Source organism: Cnephaeus nilssonii, assembly GCF_951640355.1.
Source record: "Cnephaeus nilssonii genome assembly, chromosome: 2".
NCBI classification, from domain to species: Eukaryota; Metazoa; Chordata; class Mammalia; order Chiroptera; family Vespertilionidae; genus Cnephaeus; species Cnephaeus nilssonii.
Genome location: NC_137073.1, coordinates 30,443,740 through 30,457,790, shown reverse-complemented (window position 1 = coordinate 30,457,790; position 14,051 = coordinate 30,443,740). Strand labels below are relative to the sequence as shown.

At 41.0% G+C, this 14,051-nt stretch overlaps 1 protein-coding gene across 5 annotated transcripts in view; it reads left to right on the top strand.

Annotated features, from left to right (window-relative positions):
* The window catches only part of AUTS2 (activator of transcription and developmental regulator AUTS2), a 1,102,591-nt gene that overhangs the window by 639,541 nt on the left and 448,999 nt on the right, over positions 1-14,051 (top strand). The gene's annotated exons all lie outside the window — the stretch shown is intronic.

Sequence of the window (14,051 nt, the reverse complement as noted above, 5' to 3'; positions counted from 1 at the left end):
CAGAGCCTTGTAAATTATTATTTATGTATATCATAATTATGTGTGCAAAATCAATAGAATTGCTTGTCCTTATGGGCGATGATATACCTTTCTGCCTCTCCCTTTTTGTCCTCTCTTCATCTCCTGCAAATTGTTATTTCTGAGGGTATTATTATTAGAATTACTTTGAGGGAATTGACAAAAATACTGTGATAATTTCATGCCTCAGAATTATTACATAGGTTTAAAAAAATTACAGTACATCAGTGCAGTATTTTTTTTTCTACATGATTATTCCAGAAATAATCAGAAAATTCTCCCTCCAGAACAGTGCGATGGCTTTAATATCAACTGCTGTTTCTTTGAATGGGGTTGCCCAATCTTTCATCAAAGAAACACATCACCCATATCCCTGTCTTTAAAAACAGCAATTATGTGTAAATGCCTTCTGATTTATTTGAGCCAGGGCCACTGGCCAGTGTGAGTCACCACAATTTATTGCTAACCGTCACTTGTACATGATAGGTCTGTAACAAATATCTGCCGCATATTGTTAAATTAATCTTCCATTTAAAATTAATGGAGTTAGACTCCCCAGGTTCAATGTAATTTCGTGTTCACAGGCAGGGAGAGATGTGTGCTGCATACAAAATGAAACAAGGCCCAACGCCCTAATCTTTCATCACCTTGAACCTGGAGACTAGGACGCATCTCGGCACCAACTAATGAGATAGAGCCTGTGTCTCTCCTGAGGATGCCGGCTCAAAGAGGCTTTACTGCTCAGAAATAGCAGGCTCCGTCTTATTTTAATAATTCCTCAGATATGACAAGTCTCATGTTATATATGAAAGAGCCGGGCTTGAAAAAGAGATAAAATGAATTTTATATCATTACTTCAAAAACCGAAGCTAAGGGAATTGTGTTGCAGTTAAATTAAAAAAAAAAAAAAAGGCAGGAAGCGTTTTAGCCATGAAATATAGTGACTGTAAACCTGGAGTCATCCTTTCATTTATTTTCGTGCACAATCACCTTAGATTTCTCTTCTATAATTCTTGAACCTTTTCATGAATTAATCAAAATAATGTGGATGAAAGCAGGAGCTTGTTCAATAAACATTGAGATGAAAATATCAGAGGGAACATGTAATTCCTGATGGGAGGGATATGTCACACGGAGCCGCCCAAGTCCCATCACTTCTTTACAGTGACATCTTTTAAAAATTCATTTTTCTTTGGTGTGCCACCAACCTGCTATTTAGTGTTTTAAAGTTTTAAAGTGATCAAGCCAAATTACAGAGTGCTATTTAGTCCTCCAGGTTTTCATTTCTTCCTGCTGTTTACAAACTTCTGGCATCTGTGGAGCAGGCCTGACTGACAGCTCTCTGCTTTCAGGCAGGGGTGCCGGTGTCTCTGGTGAATGGTGGCCGTGGTTCCTCAGTTGCCAGCGGGGACGGCTCCGGGAACCACGGACCCCTTTCCACAGGGAAAGGTAATGTTTCTCAGAGACCGTCGCAAAGGCCAGGAGAGGTACCAGGTGAGTGAATGTCCTGGGTCCTTTTCTTCCATGAGTTGAGCTCTACATTCACTTACTTCTGACCATCTCAGAAAGGACTTGTAAGTTGTGTCTAATGTATAATGCAACATGTGAATGAGTCTAAAACTATTTTCTTTGTGATTTGTTGTAATTTGGGCCCGAAGTAAAATTTCCAAAGAAGTAGCATTAGTATTTTTTAACCCATAGAGGATGCTGATATTATTCTTCTTTTACTTCAGATTACGCTCTCTAGCTTAGAATTCCATTACCTCATAAACTCGATGTAATTCAGTGAACATAGGGTGAGAGAAAAAAATGAAAACTCAAATATAAGAATCAAGTATAGTCACTAGTGACTTAGTGACACATGGCAGTTTTTAAAATTACATCATTTTGGTAGGTTATTTATTTGTCAGGGGACGTTTTTGAAATGTTACTTCATGTCTCTACTTGAATAAGATTTAGAAAATCTTACTGGGATTTTAGAACCAGGTAAATGGGTAAAAATGATGGAATTACTTTATAAATTGGAAAATAAAGAAATGAATAGGAATAGGGTCACCTTTCTTCATGAAACTGAATTGCTTTGCTTCTTAATAGCCTCTTATGATGTCTTTAAGCTGTTGCATTTCTACAGCAAGGAGTTTGGTGAGTCCCAAATAACAAATCCCCTTTTCAGTCTTCCACTCAAGGCCTCCCTGCCCTAAGTTCTCTGCATTATCTCTGCCCTCTTTTCTGTATCCTCTCCTCCTTTTCCCTTTCTTTTCTTCCTTTACAAGCGTTCTTGTTCTGGGTTTCAGAGGCTATAAAAGGACAGATGCCATGTGATTCCACTTACGTGAGGTCCCTGGGGTATCTTATTCATAGAGACACAGTTGCCAGGGATTCAGGGGGAGGGGAGCATAGGGAGTTATTGTTTAAAGGGCACACAGTCCCATTTGGGGTGGCAAAACTGATCTATGAAAGGATGGTGGTGATGGTCCCATAACAATGTGAATGTACTTAATTCCACTGACTATACATTTAAACCTGGCTAGAATGGTAAGTTTTATGTTATGTGTATTTTGCCACAATAAAAAATTACACACACATACCCGTTTTATTATCTGATAAAATTTCAAGCAGTTAGAAACCTGTCCTTTACTCCATCTCCATAGCTAACACGTGGGCCTTCCCGCGAGTCAGTTTCAGACTTGCTCCCCTGGTGATTTGAAATGTTACCTTTTTTCCTTTTCATTTCATTTTTCTTCTTTCTAACCTGCTCTGTGATAGTCACTGGAGATACAAATAGCTTAGAGCCTAAAAGGAATTTTACATGAAGCAGTTTAAAAAATACGTATATAATACATTCAAAAGAATCCCCAGAAAATATTGACTGTAAAAGAAACAAAAATAAGACCATCCCATGGGTAAAATGGCTGTGAGCTCATTTAAGCAGTGTTCAAGTTTTTTCTCTAAAATGAATTTTGTGACCATTTTATCCTATTTTATAAACATTTCCTGACTAAAGCAACTTAAAGATGTAGGTTTGTCAATGACAGGCCCTCCTTGTTCTGTAGATTGACTAAGAAAGCCCACAAGCAATTATGATGAAAGATACAGTAATGTACTGGTAAGTGGCGTAAGCGAAGGTTAATAATAGGCTTGGATTTCAAAGAGAAGAGAGTTTATCAGACAGAGTAAGGACTTTGGCAGTTGGCCTTTGAAAGATAGATAAGATTACATCAGGCAAAGATGTGGGGGAAAGGACATGAAATGGGTAGCAAGACAGGAGGGCAAGAGGGAGCTCTTGGGATAGTCCATCGTCAGTGTGTTTGAGATGTGAAATATGTGGGTTTCTAATTGGAATTAAGGCTGAAGAAGTATGTTGGGGCCAGTGGTTTTAGAGCCTTGAGGGCCACATTAAGGAGTTTATATTTTATACAGAGTTTGACGGGCTTCTAAGATGGATCTGTCCAGTGGATGGCAGACATAGGAGTACAACTAGAGTTGGAACCTTACAGATTATCTTAAAGACTGAGGTAGGTAGGAATTGAAGCTTTGGATGTAAGATTGTAAAGGTCGAGTAGGATAGAACCTCCTAAGCACGTCTTCCTTAGTGGGAGGAAGGTGATGATACAGAAGAGAAAAGAGTAAGAGCGGTAGATAAAGGAGGAATTTCCCCCCAGGAAGTCAGATGAGGGACTGCTAAATACTGCACAAAAGGCTTTAAAGAGGGTTAGACCTGAGGGGAAACCCTCGAGAGGTGGTTATTAAAGCTTTCAGACATCCCCTTCACTCTCCTGTCCTATGCTCTTCATGATCCCATGATTACCATAATGATTAAGGCATGAGAGAGTGTTTCACTGAAGGTATTATTATAGGGGGAGCTTTTATTTTGAGAGAGAGAGAGAGAAACAGACCTATCTCTAATATTTCTCTTAAAAGAAGTAAGGGAGAAAAAAGGTCTTAGCAAAGAAGACTCATGCAGGACAGATTCTAAACTTTTGTCTTTAAACATGAGCCCAGACTATGGAAATGATGGAGCAAAATGTACGGTAGCAATGTAAACAGTCTTCTTAGAAATCTGAATATCTATTAAAGAAAGCAAAGACCAGCAACAAGATTAAAATGTCATTCATTTTGGTGGAAAGATTAAATGTCATTTTTCTTTCTTTTTTTTTTTCATCAAACAGTGAGTTATTAGACGTGCTTAATGGGCATGTAGAGAAGTTATAGGTGGTTGTTGATGTGAACCAGTCTTCTTAATACGGTGCATCTGGACTTACTCTTGGGCACCGGTGGATCTTTGCACATTACACACTTTTGTGGACACTTTTTCCCCATTATCTTCAAGCCGGAATCCAAGATCGTTATTCAACTTAAACCAACTGGTATTACTAAGTGCAGCACAGGAACCTCTCCGTGTGAATGTTTTTATACACGTAGTTGTAGTGTGCATCTTGTGGCAAATATATTTTAAATGAGGATTCATAAAAAGCATTGACATTTAAATACCAGCTGTACGTGTCCAGGCTCATAATTCAAGTTGAAGGTAGGATTGCCATGAAAGGAAACCTCAGGAATTCCCTGGGAGGCACTGGAAGTCCTCCCAGAGGTGTTGTGGTTGTTTTAGGAGTTTAGGGACTACTCTGATTATTTATCAGTTACACAACCTTTTCCATGCTTCTACCCCATACTGATAAGTAATCGGGTTCATCTGGGGAAGGCAGGTTCTTAGGGCTCTGGCTTCCAGCAACTCAGGTGAATCTGTTGAAACTCAAATTCTTTTCACTGGAATTGGCTTTACTTTTGTCTTCTTGAGTTTTATTTATAATAAAGCCTTTTATTTCAGGGCTTGGGATTTCACACACCTTTGGTTAGGTGTCTTCCTCCTGTCTCCCTGCCTCTCTTAAAAGCCCAAAGATCAAATTGAGACCCTGCAATTCTGAAATCAGAATGTTTCTGCCTTTTGCAGCTTATTTGATGGGAATAAAAATGACTGATGGCTCTCTCTCCTGAACCTTTTTGTTCGACTCAGCTATGATTATGGAGCCTATTAGCTGGAGTTACAACCTGTTTAAGAGCAGTGCTTACCAGTAATGGAGGCCAAATGATTTTGGAAAGTTCAGATGTACTGGACTCCCTGCAGAAATGAATTCAGCACTGAGGATATTGATGCAGAGCCTGAACCAGGCTGCTCCGGCGGGACTAAGAATTGTGAGCTCTGCAAGAAATGAGTGGGCAGGAGAATTAGAGATCAGATAGATGTCCTGCTCAAGGGCAGTCTCAGCTCTGAAGTTCATCACAGCAGTTTAATCAGGCTCAAATGAGTGCTGCGCAGAAAATAACCAGCCTTGTGAGTGATAGGAAATCAAGTTTACTTAAAAGAGTCGTTTCTGGTAACTCTGTGAGGTGAGGCCTCCCAGGTAACACTAAAATGAGAGGACTGCTGTATTTGATAGGTAATGACACTTTGTTTACCTGGTTTCAGAAAATAAAACCTGGAGATTTATTCAAATCGGGGGGAACATGCCACCTCAGAGGTTCCACTTTAACGTTTTCCCGGATTAAGAAGGCCAGGGGCCACCTTTGGCTGGAACCATCTGTTGCCCCAACCACTGTGAAATTATTTTCACGTTAATGTGCAGCTCTTAGCTGTACAGGCACACTTTGTTTTATTGCACTTTGTTTTATTGTGCTTCATAATCATTGCATTTTTTTTATTTTTTTTACAAATTGAAGGTAATACTCTATCAACCAAAAGATTGTGGAACCAAACCCACGATATCTCCAAGGCTGGCCTGCACAGCATAGCAGTAAAGAACGTGTGCTTTAGAATGAGACACATCTGATTTTGAGTCCTAATTCTTCCATTTGCTAGCTGTGTGGTCTTTTTCTTTTTAATACATATTTTTAATTGATTTCAGAGAGGAAGGGAGAGGGAGAGAGAGAGAAACAACAATGATGAAAGAGAATCATTGATCAGCTGCCTCCTCCACGCCCCCTACTGGGGATCCAGCCAGCAACCAGGGCATGTGCCCTGACCTGGAATGGAACTGTGACCTCCTGATTCATAGGTTGATGCTCATCCACTGAGCCACAACAGCAGGGCTAGCTGTGTGGTCTTGAGCAAGTTACTACAAATGTTAGGCCCACGGTTTCTTTACCGATGAAATGAGAATAATTTCCACTTCATAGGATTATGGTGAGAAGTAAATTAAATGAAGTAATGTATATTAGTGCTTATCACAGAGTCTGCATAGTAAGTGCTCAATAAATGGTAGTTACTTGAAGCTTTAGGACTTTTATCATCTTGTCCCTCCATCATTTGCTTTCTTATGAACTCTTTTTGTGAGCATGAGTGTTGATTCTTTTTAGGAATAAGTGAGGTGAAAACTTGTGGCGGATGTGTGGTTTCAGAAGTGGAGAAAGAGAACAAACTATAAACATTTGGAAGCTGGGACAACTGGTTGATTGTTAGAAGCCCAAACAGAGCACACCCTCCCCTCATCCCATAGCCAACACTGTGGAATATATTAGATTGACACATTATTAACCAAAAAACACTTTGAGAGCCATGTTATGGAAGAATCGGTTAGTTTTTCTTCTGTTACTCACTAGCTCTTAAGTTTCCTCAATAATGTATATGTATTTTTGTCTGACTGATAAATTTGAAAAGAATACAACACATTTAATAGGAGTTTACCTCTTCTCTCCTTCAGGAATCTGTCAGAGTGTGTCTGTGTGTCTATTCATATCTGTATCTTTACCCTTATATCTATTTATCTGTCTCCATGCGTGTATATGGTATGTGTGTGTGTGTGTCACACATGTAGAGAGACAATGGGAATGAGAACTGAGAGCCAAAATATTAGCTTTATTGACATATTGGTAAGCACCAATAATTCATGACATGCAGCACGCTCAGGTAAAAGCAGGGTTGGAGAGAGTTGCCAAGATCCTCTTAAAGTGGACCTCCTAACCTTCTGCCCATGAGGTATACGTTGGGGCCCTCCACGGATGTGTCTGGGCCTGCAGTCACAGGCCACCTAATCTCTGCTGCCCTGCTGTACAGGGAGAAGCAGAGGCAGAGGAAGGGCGCCTTCCATAGCGGGATCTGCCCCGCCCTACAGGATGGCCCAGTGAAGGTCCCCTCCTCTGACAAAATAGACAGTGACTGCTGGAGAACGTCTCCTTCGCTGGGTTAAAGTGCGAGAGAGAACATGAAGAGAGGAGCATAGAAAAGACATTTCCTAGAATAGACAGTGGCCAGCAGTTTGAAACTAAAAAACAAAAACAAAAAACAAGTAACAGGATAATTGTGAAGGAATGCCTTCAAACATTTATTAACATACAAAGAAAAATATTATAATCTGTTTTGGGTGTTCAAATCTGTGCATTGACTATTACAGTTATCCAAATGTGGTTATTTTGCTTAAATTAACGTTTATTCAGTGACTTAAAGATTCAAAATAATGTTATCAGAACACACCATATTAATAAACAAGCAATATACATTAAGTGTTCAAAGGCTGTTGTTCTATTCTACAGCTGGTGCGGAAGAAAGATTAAAGGGTAAAGACTGTGTAACTTAAGGTTTGGGTTTCATTGAGGAAGCTGGCACTACTGCCTGTTCTCACACCAAACCCCCCTCTCCCCAAATAACAACAACAAAACAGAATGAACAACATAGGTACATCCAAGTGCATAAGAGAAATTGTTCGAATTTCAGATACGTAGATAGAAAATCCAGTTAAGCTTAAATGGAAATTTTGAGTTGTGGAACAGTGCTCATTGCTGTAAGAGACAGAGATTTATTTAGGGTGCTCCTGGCTCCTGGCGGGGCTTGCCTTGTTTCAGAAAGGGGCCCCCAGTAGAAAAAGAAGATTGTAGAATCACAGACTTTTAGACCTGAGGAGGGAAAAAGAAATAATCCTAGCTTCACAAAAGGTGTCTGATTTCCTCGTAGACTTTGGGCTGTGGCTGTGTGCGTGTGAATCTGTGAAGAAGAGGCAGCAGAAGTATCTTCTGGGGGTACAGGAGCAAGGCTGCCGCACTTGTCCTGTTGAGCTGATGGAAGGAGTGAACCATTATGAGGAGGGATTGCGTGGGAAAGAAGGAAAGGGGGACGAAGAAGGATAAAAAAGAGTTGCTTCCTCCTCAAGAAACGCCTCCATTCTGATGAATAGCAACTTTCAATATCCCCATAGATATTTTACAGGAATTGCCACCTCTTTAAACATTTATGCTATTAAAAATCAGGCCTACTGTTGACATAAACCTAACATAGCAGCTGCTATATAGACAGAATATGAATTTTTTATGCTATTGATGAGAAGTTTATGTCATTTATGTACTGTAGTGAGGGTAGAAGATGGATTTTGAATCCTGAAAAAGCTACTGTTGGCACCATTCAGAATATTAGCTGTGCTTTGAGTCCAGATATTTAGATAGCTGTATTGCCAATGTGTGTGTTTCTTTGCAAACTGGCTTATTGATGTGTGGGATGAGAGAAATTACTCTACCTGGATAAAACAGTAATGGTTTTCTTTTGTTTCTATTTTGTGTTGTAAAATGAAGGATTGTTAGGATTTAATATTTGATTAATCTGCCCTTCCCTTCACTATCAAAAGAATTAAGTGTTGTGGTGATAAAACCATATTTCATCCAGTTGAAGGTACCATTAATTGCAAGATGAAGCATCATTTTATGTACTACTAAGAATATACACTAATAATTGAACTGCCATGCTGGTGATTTTAAGCTGCATTGCAACTTCAGAGGTGTTGCATTTTGTAAAAGTGGGTACCTTGGAATCATTGAGATGCCATATATAATTATCTTGTGGTATATATGTCTATGTATATAAAATATACTTGCATTTTTTAATATTCTGTAGAGAGAGAGAGAGAGAGAGACATCTATGTGTTGTTCCACTTATTTATATATTCACTAGAGGCCCAATGCACGAAACTCTTGCACTGCTGGCTGCCAGCCAGGGCCTCCTTCCCTTCCCCCAGCCGGTCCCGCCCCCTGGTCGCACTACCAGATAACTCCCAGTCGAGGGGACAATTTTCATACTATGCTTTTATTATATAGGATTGTTTGATTCCTGTATGTGCCCTGGCTGGGGATCAAACTCACAACATTGGTGTATTGGGATGATTCTCCAATCAACTGAGCTACCCAGCCAGGGCCAGGTATGTGTATTTTATAGGAGGTGGAACAGCATGGTACAGTGGAAACTCCTTGGTTTTTAGAGTGAAACCAGACATAAAGTGGACTCTGAACATTTACAACTGTCCTCTCACCTTTGGAAATCAGGAGCATCATAATTGTTGAGACAATTTATTGAACTTGGCACATGTTTGTGTTTCCTCATCTACCTTTGAAATCTACCACTGCCTCTGTGGAGTGATGTGTGCTTTGGAATTCCTTCAGAGTCTTGATCTGGGTCACATTATCATTTAATATTTAATGCTAGTAGCCCATTTGCAGGAAGAATCCTGCAAGCAGCCATTGCAGCAGCGGCTGCTGCCTTTGCGGCCGCTGCACCTGCACCCGCTCGCCACTGCCGCCCGCCCTGTTCTGCCCCGCTCTGCCCCACCCGGGCTTTCCCTCTGGCAGCCACCTTGCTTTCTGCTTTTCCTCCCTCTTCCTTCTAAGTTGTCTTCAGTCTTCACTCCTCCCTCCCTCAGCATATGCAAATTAACCGCCATCTTTGTTGGGTAATTTGCATACTCACCCTGATTGGCTGGTGGGCGTGGCTTGGGCGTAGCGAAGGTGCAGTCAATTTGCATATTAATATTTTATTAGGTAGGATTGACAGTTACCTCTTGATATTTGTGTACTTCTTTGTATCTGTAGTATTCTCCATTAGCACATTTATTTCTACATTAAATACTTATAGAGCCCCTTTTGTGTGTTAGGCCCAGAGTTAGATACTGGAATATGTTGGTGAACAATTAATGTGATTACTACCCTCATTGAGCTTATATCCTAGTAGGGGAGACCTATAGGAAACAATCTTGAATTACTGAATAAAAATTGTGGTGATTGCTATGAATGATGCTCTAAGGCAGGAGTCACCAACCTTTCGGACCTCACAGACCACCGGTTGGCGACCACTGCTCTAAGGGGCTGTAAGTACGGACCAGCTCATGGATGGCATTTATGAGCTGATATCCATGGGGTGCATAGGAGTTGGCTAGGGGAATGTAGGGATGATTAAGCCTCTGAGCAGAGGAAACAGCATGTTCAAAGACTCTGGGACAGGAAAGAACCCGAGTAAGTGGTGGATTAGAGGATAAGCAAGAAGTCCTGGGAGAATGGCACGTAGAGGCAGGTTTTCACAGAGGACATAGGCAGAGTGAAAGGGGCTAAGGGTGGAAACCTTGTGCAGGGCCAGAGCCTTGCAGGCCAATTGTAGGATTCTGGTCTTTGGTTCAGGAGAAATAGGAAAATATTGAAGGATGGAATATTGGCTTCCCTACAGAAGGCAGAAGCGTAAATGGATAATTTAAAGTGGGTCTAGCTTAAGTTCTGAGTGCAGGGTTCTGACTAGGTACTACCATACTCTCTACCTTTGTCCATAAAGTTTAAAAATCAAAAGCAAACAAACACTTAAATTGATATTTTCAGATATTCATCAACTCTAAAATACTATGATGATGGGTAGAGTATGAGGAATTTTATTTTTCAATTTAAATTTAAAGGTGATGTCTGAGGAAAAGTATTTTTAGCCTAAGTTAACAGGGAATCGTTGTGAAAGTTTTTAGGACCTTTTAAAATACTGTGTTTAAAGAGATAGTGATATTTGTCTTTAAAATGTATTAAGATGCTTAAAATATGCCATTGCATGTGAACGAAGACTGGAAAGTCCAAAAATACTATTCCTTAGGAGAGTAGAGATTATTTCCAAAGTCTTTGCTAGTCCTAAAATTCTGTGAGCTTGAGGCCAAACTGGGTCATCTTTTTAGTGTTTGAATAAAGGCTAGAACCCTAGTCTCATAACTCCAGGTCCACATACATAAGGCTTATGTACTTATTTCATTTATTTTGCCACAGGACTGAGGCAGAATCCAAGTTTCCTTAGAATTTGAGTGGAGCACACCATGGGCGAGATCCAGACTTGGACACAGGAGCTGCCTAACAGCTGATTTACTGAGCAGAACTTTGATCACGGGGCCTCTTTCTCATGCAATATGTTAGAAACTCCCAGCATCACCTTTTTTCTTGATAAGAATCAGAATTTTTACATTCATCTCCAAAACCAAAATACAAGACAAGTTAATTATTCCTTTTACCAGGCAGAAACATCCCTTGATTTACTATTAATGTTGTCTATCTTGACTTTTTTTTTTTTTGGTCCTAGCTCTGCATATTGTTGCTTTTGCTCCTTTTGAGATTGGCGGGATCTCTGACCCTCTTAAACTGTGGTAATTTTCACAGAGAGGCTCAGAAAATAGGGAAATGTTGGCAATAGAAAGCAGTCCTCATCCTTCTGGTATGCCCATGGGAGTTACAGAGATAAATGACTTATGATCCTTGGCCACAGAGGCTCAAATTTAGGACAAGTTATTTATTGGCAGTGTGCTTTTATATCTTTATTAGAAGCCTAGTGCACAAATTCGTGCTTGGGTGGGGTTCGACCAGCCTGGCCTCAATTGGGGCAGATCTGGGCTAGGCCTGTCAGGAGGAGGAGATTGGCAGGAGGTTGGCTGGCCAGCCTGCCCCAATCAGGCCCGATCAGGGCTGGGCTGGCTGGAGGGAGGGGCCCTGCCCCCAATTGGAGTGGGGGGCCGATCAGGGGTAGAGCTGACTGGGGGGAGGGGCTGCGGGCCGATTGGTGTGTTGGGGGCCCATCCAGGGTGGGGCTGGCCAAGGGGAGGGGCCGCAGGCGGTTGGCCGGTGGCTCTGCCCCTGATCGGGGTGGGGGGCGCCTATCTGTGGTGGGGCCGGGTGGGAGGAGGGGCTGCAGGAGGTTGGTCGGCAGCCCCACCCCCCCATCAGGCCCATTCGCTGGCCACAGTGAGTGTCATAGCGACCAGTGGTTCTGGTCATACGGTGTTCCAGTCGCTGGCTTTATATATATATATATAGATATATAGATAGATGTGCTTTAGGAATGTTAGAGGTACAGTGTTTCCTATTAAAGTGCCAACTGCGAAAAAGCCAGGTAAGTCAGATATTATTGAATTGATTACCAAATTATTGGGACTTAGGAAATTAAGTAAGGATGTAGCTCTTCCTTCTCACTAGTGTGGTGTTTTGGTGACTGCATTTTTCTTTTTGTCTACCCAGATAATAAAAGTCCTAAAGCAAAATTAAAATTATGTTCTCACTTTCAAGAGATAGGGAGAAGGACAGTAACATCTGTGTTTAATGTTCTTTTCAATTGTGCATTTATTGTGGACATTATTGCATCAAATCACTGCTAGTTTTTGTTTAGACAAATGAAATGAGGCTTTTATATATGTTATCTAAAAAAAAAAAAGACTTTTTTTGGTCTGTTTAAAAGATTTTATGTAATGAGGATTTTAAAACCTTACTTGTAGAAATCATAGTGACAATGGCCATATTTCAGCCCTCAGTTACTCCCAATGGTGTTTTGATCTTAGATGTTGCCAAAGGTGTTGATTTTGTTCTGGCTACAACCAAAGGAGGGGAGTTTCTGCTTGTTAGCTGAAGTGTAAAATAGGCCTCTAAAGGTGTGATATGGGGGGGAGGGGGGGGGAAACTAAAGTAAAAGCTTCTTCAAGGTGGCAGAAGGGCACACTTTTTGCTATCTTTATTGTAAGATCCTTAGCAAAGGTGTACTTTCTGTTAACAATTTAATACTTGAAATCCTCAGATTTGATTTCAGGCTGCTTTTATTGGGTCTGTGCATTCCCCTCCCCTGCAACCCCCCGACCTTCTTCCTGACTTGTGACAAGTGCTTTGGGCTGCCTCTATTTCTTATGCCTTCAGACTTTTTCCTCTGGATTGCTGAGCTCTAATTGGAGATTTATTATGTGCTGTTAAGTAAGAGGGGAGGAAGGCCAAAGCAGAAGGAAAATGGAGGAGAAACCAGAAGAAACTGAAAGAAGGCAGCCGAGGGAGGAACGGAGGAGGATGGAGATAAAATATGGATAAATGAAGACAAATGAAGAGCAATAAGATAGGGAGGCCTGAAGGGGAGTAAAATACTGAAACTGAGCTAGTGAGAATACATGTAAAATAGGGGTCTGGCCAAAGAGCTCCAGCAAAAGTGGTGTAAATCAATGATGAGTAAATTAATAGGGCAATTGTGCAAATGGGACTCACTCATTTAAACTAAGCAGAATACATCATGGATGATTTAGAGATAATGCAACACGTCGGGCATACCTTTTCATCTAGCCAGGACCCAGTAGAGAACGCTGTCATTTCAAGGGTAAAAGGGCATAGGATCAGAACATTGGGTGTGTCTCCTCATTTCAAAAGTGTTAATAAGACAGGTTCTGAGCAGCCTGAGAATTAACCAGACTCAGAGGCTTGGTTTGTGATATATGCGATCCAAAGGAGAGTCATGTATTTCAAACCTCTCTCCACAAACCCAGACTATTCTTTAGAAGTGTCTTAAAGTCCTCATTTGAACAGGTTAACGAGTGAAACTGCCATTAATTGAAGTGAACGTAAAATGAGTCACTGCACATGTGATCAAAGGAACATCTGATGTTAGGTTGGGCAACGGTATTCTGAGACCAGGGGAGAAAATTCTGGGCCGTGAGCGCCCGCTTCTTTCGTGCGCTCATGCGTTCATTCACTCACTCACGGATGTCTCCTGACAACCTGCTTTGTAGAAGGTACTGCTGGGCCGCGGCTTCCACCTGAAACAAACTTTCGAGTTTCATTCTTTATCCCTCTTACCAATATTCTTGGGGGCATGTACTGACAAAGAGAAAGAATTGAACATTGGGAACAGAGAGATGTCTTAGTTTATAGAACTTCTAGTTTTCCAAGACTACTGTTCTTTTTGATTCAGAAAATGGAAGCTCAGAAAGGTTAAGTGTCTTGGCCCAAGTCCAGAGCTAGGG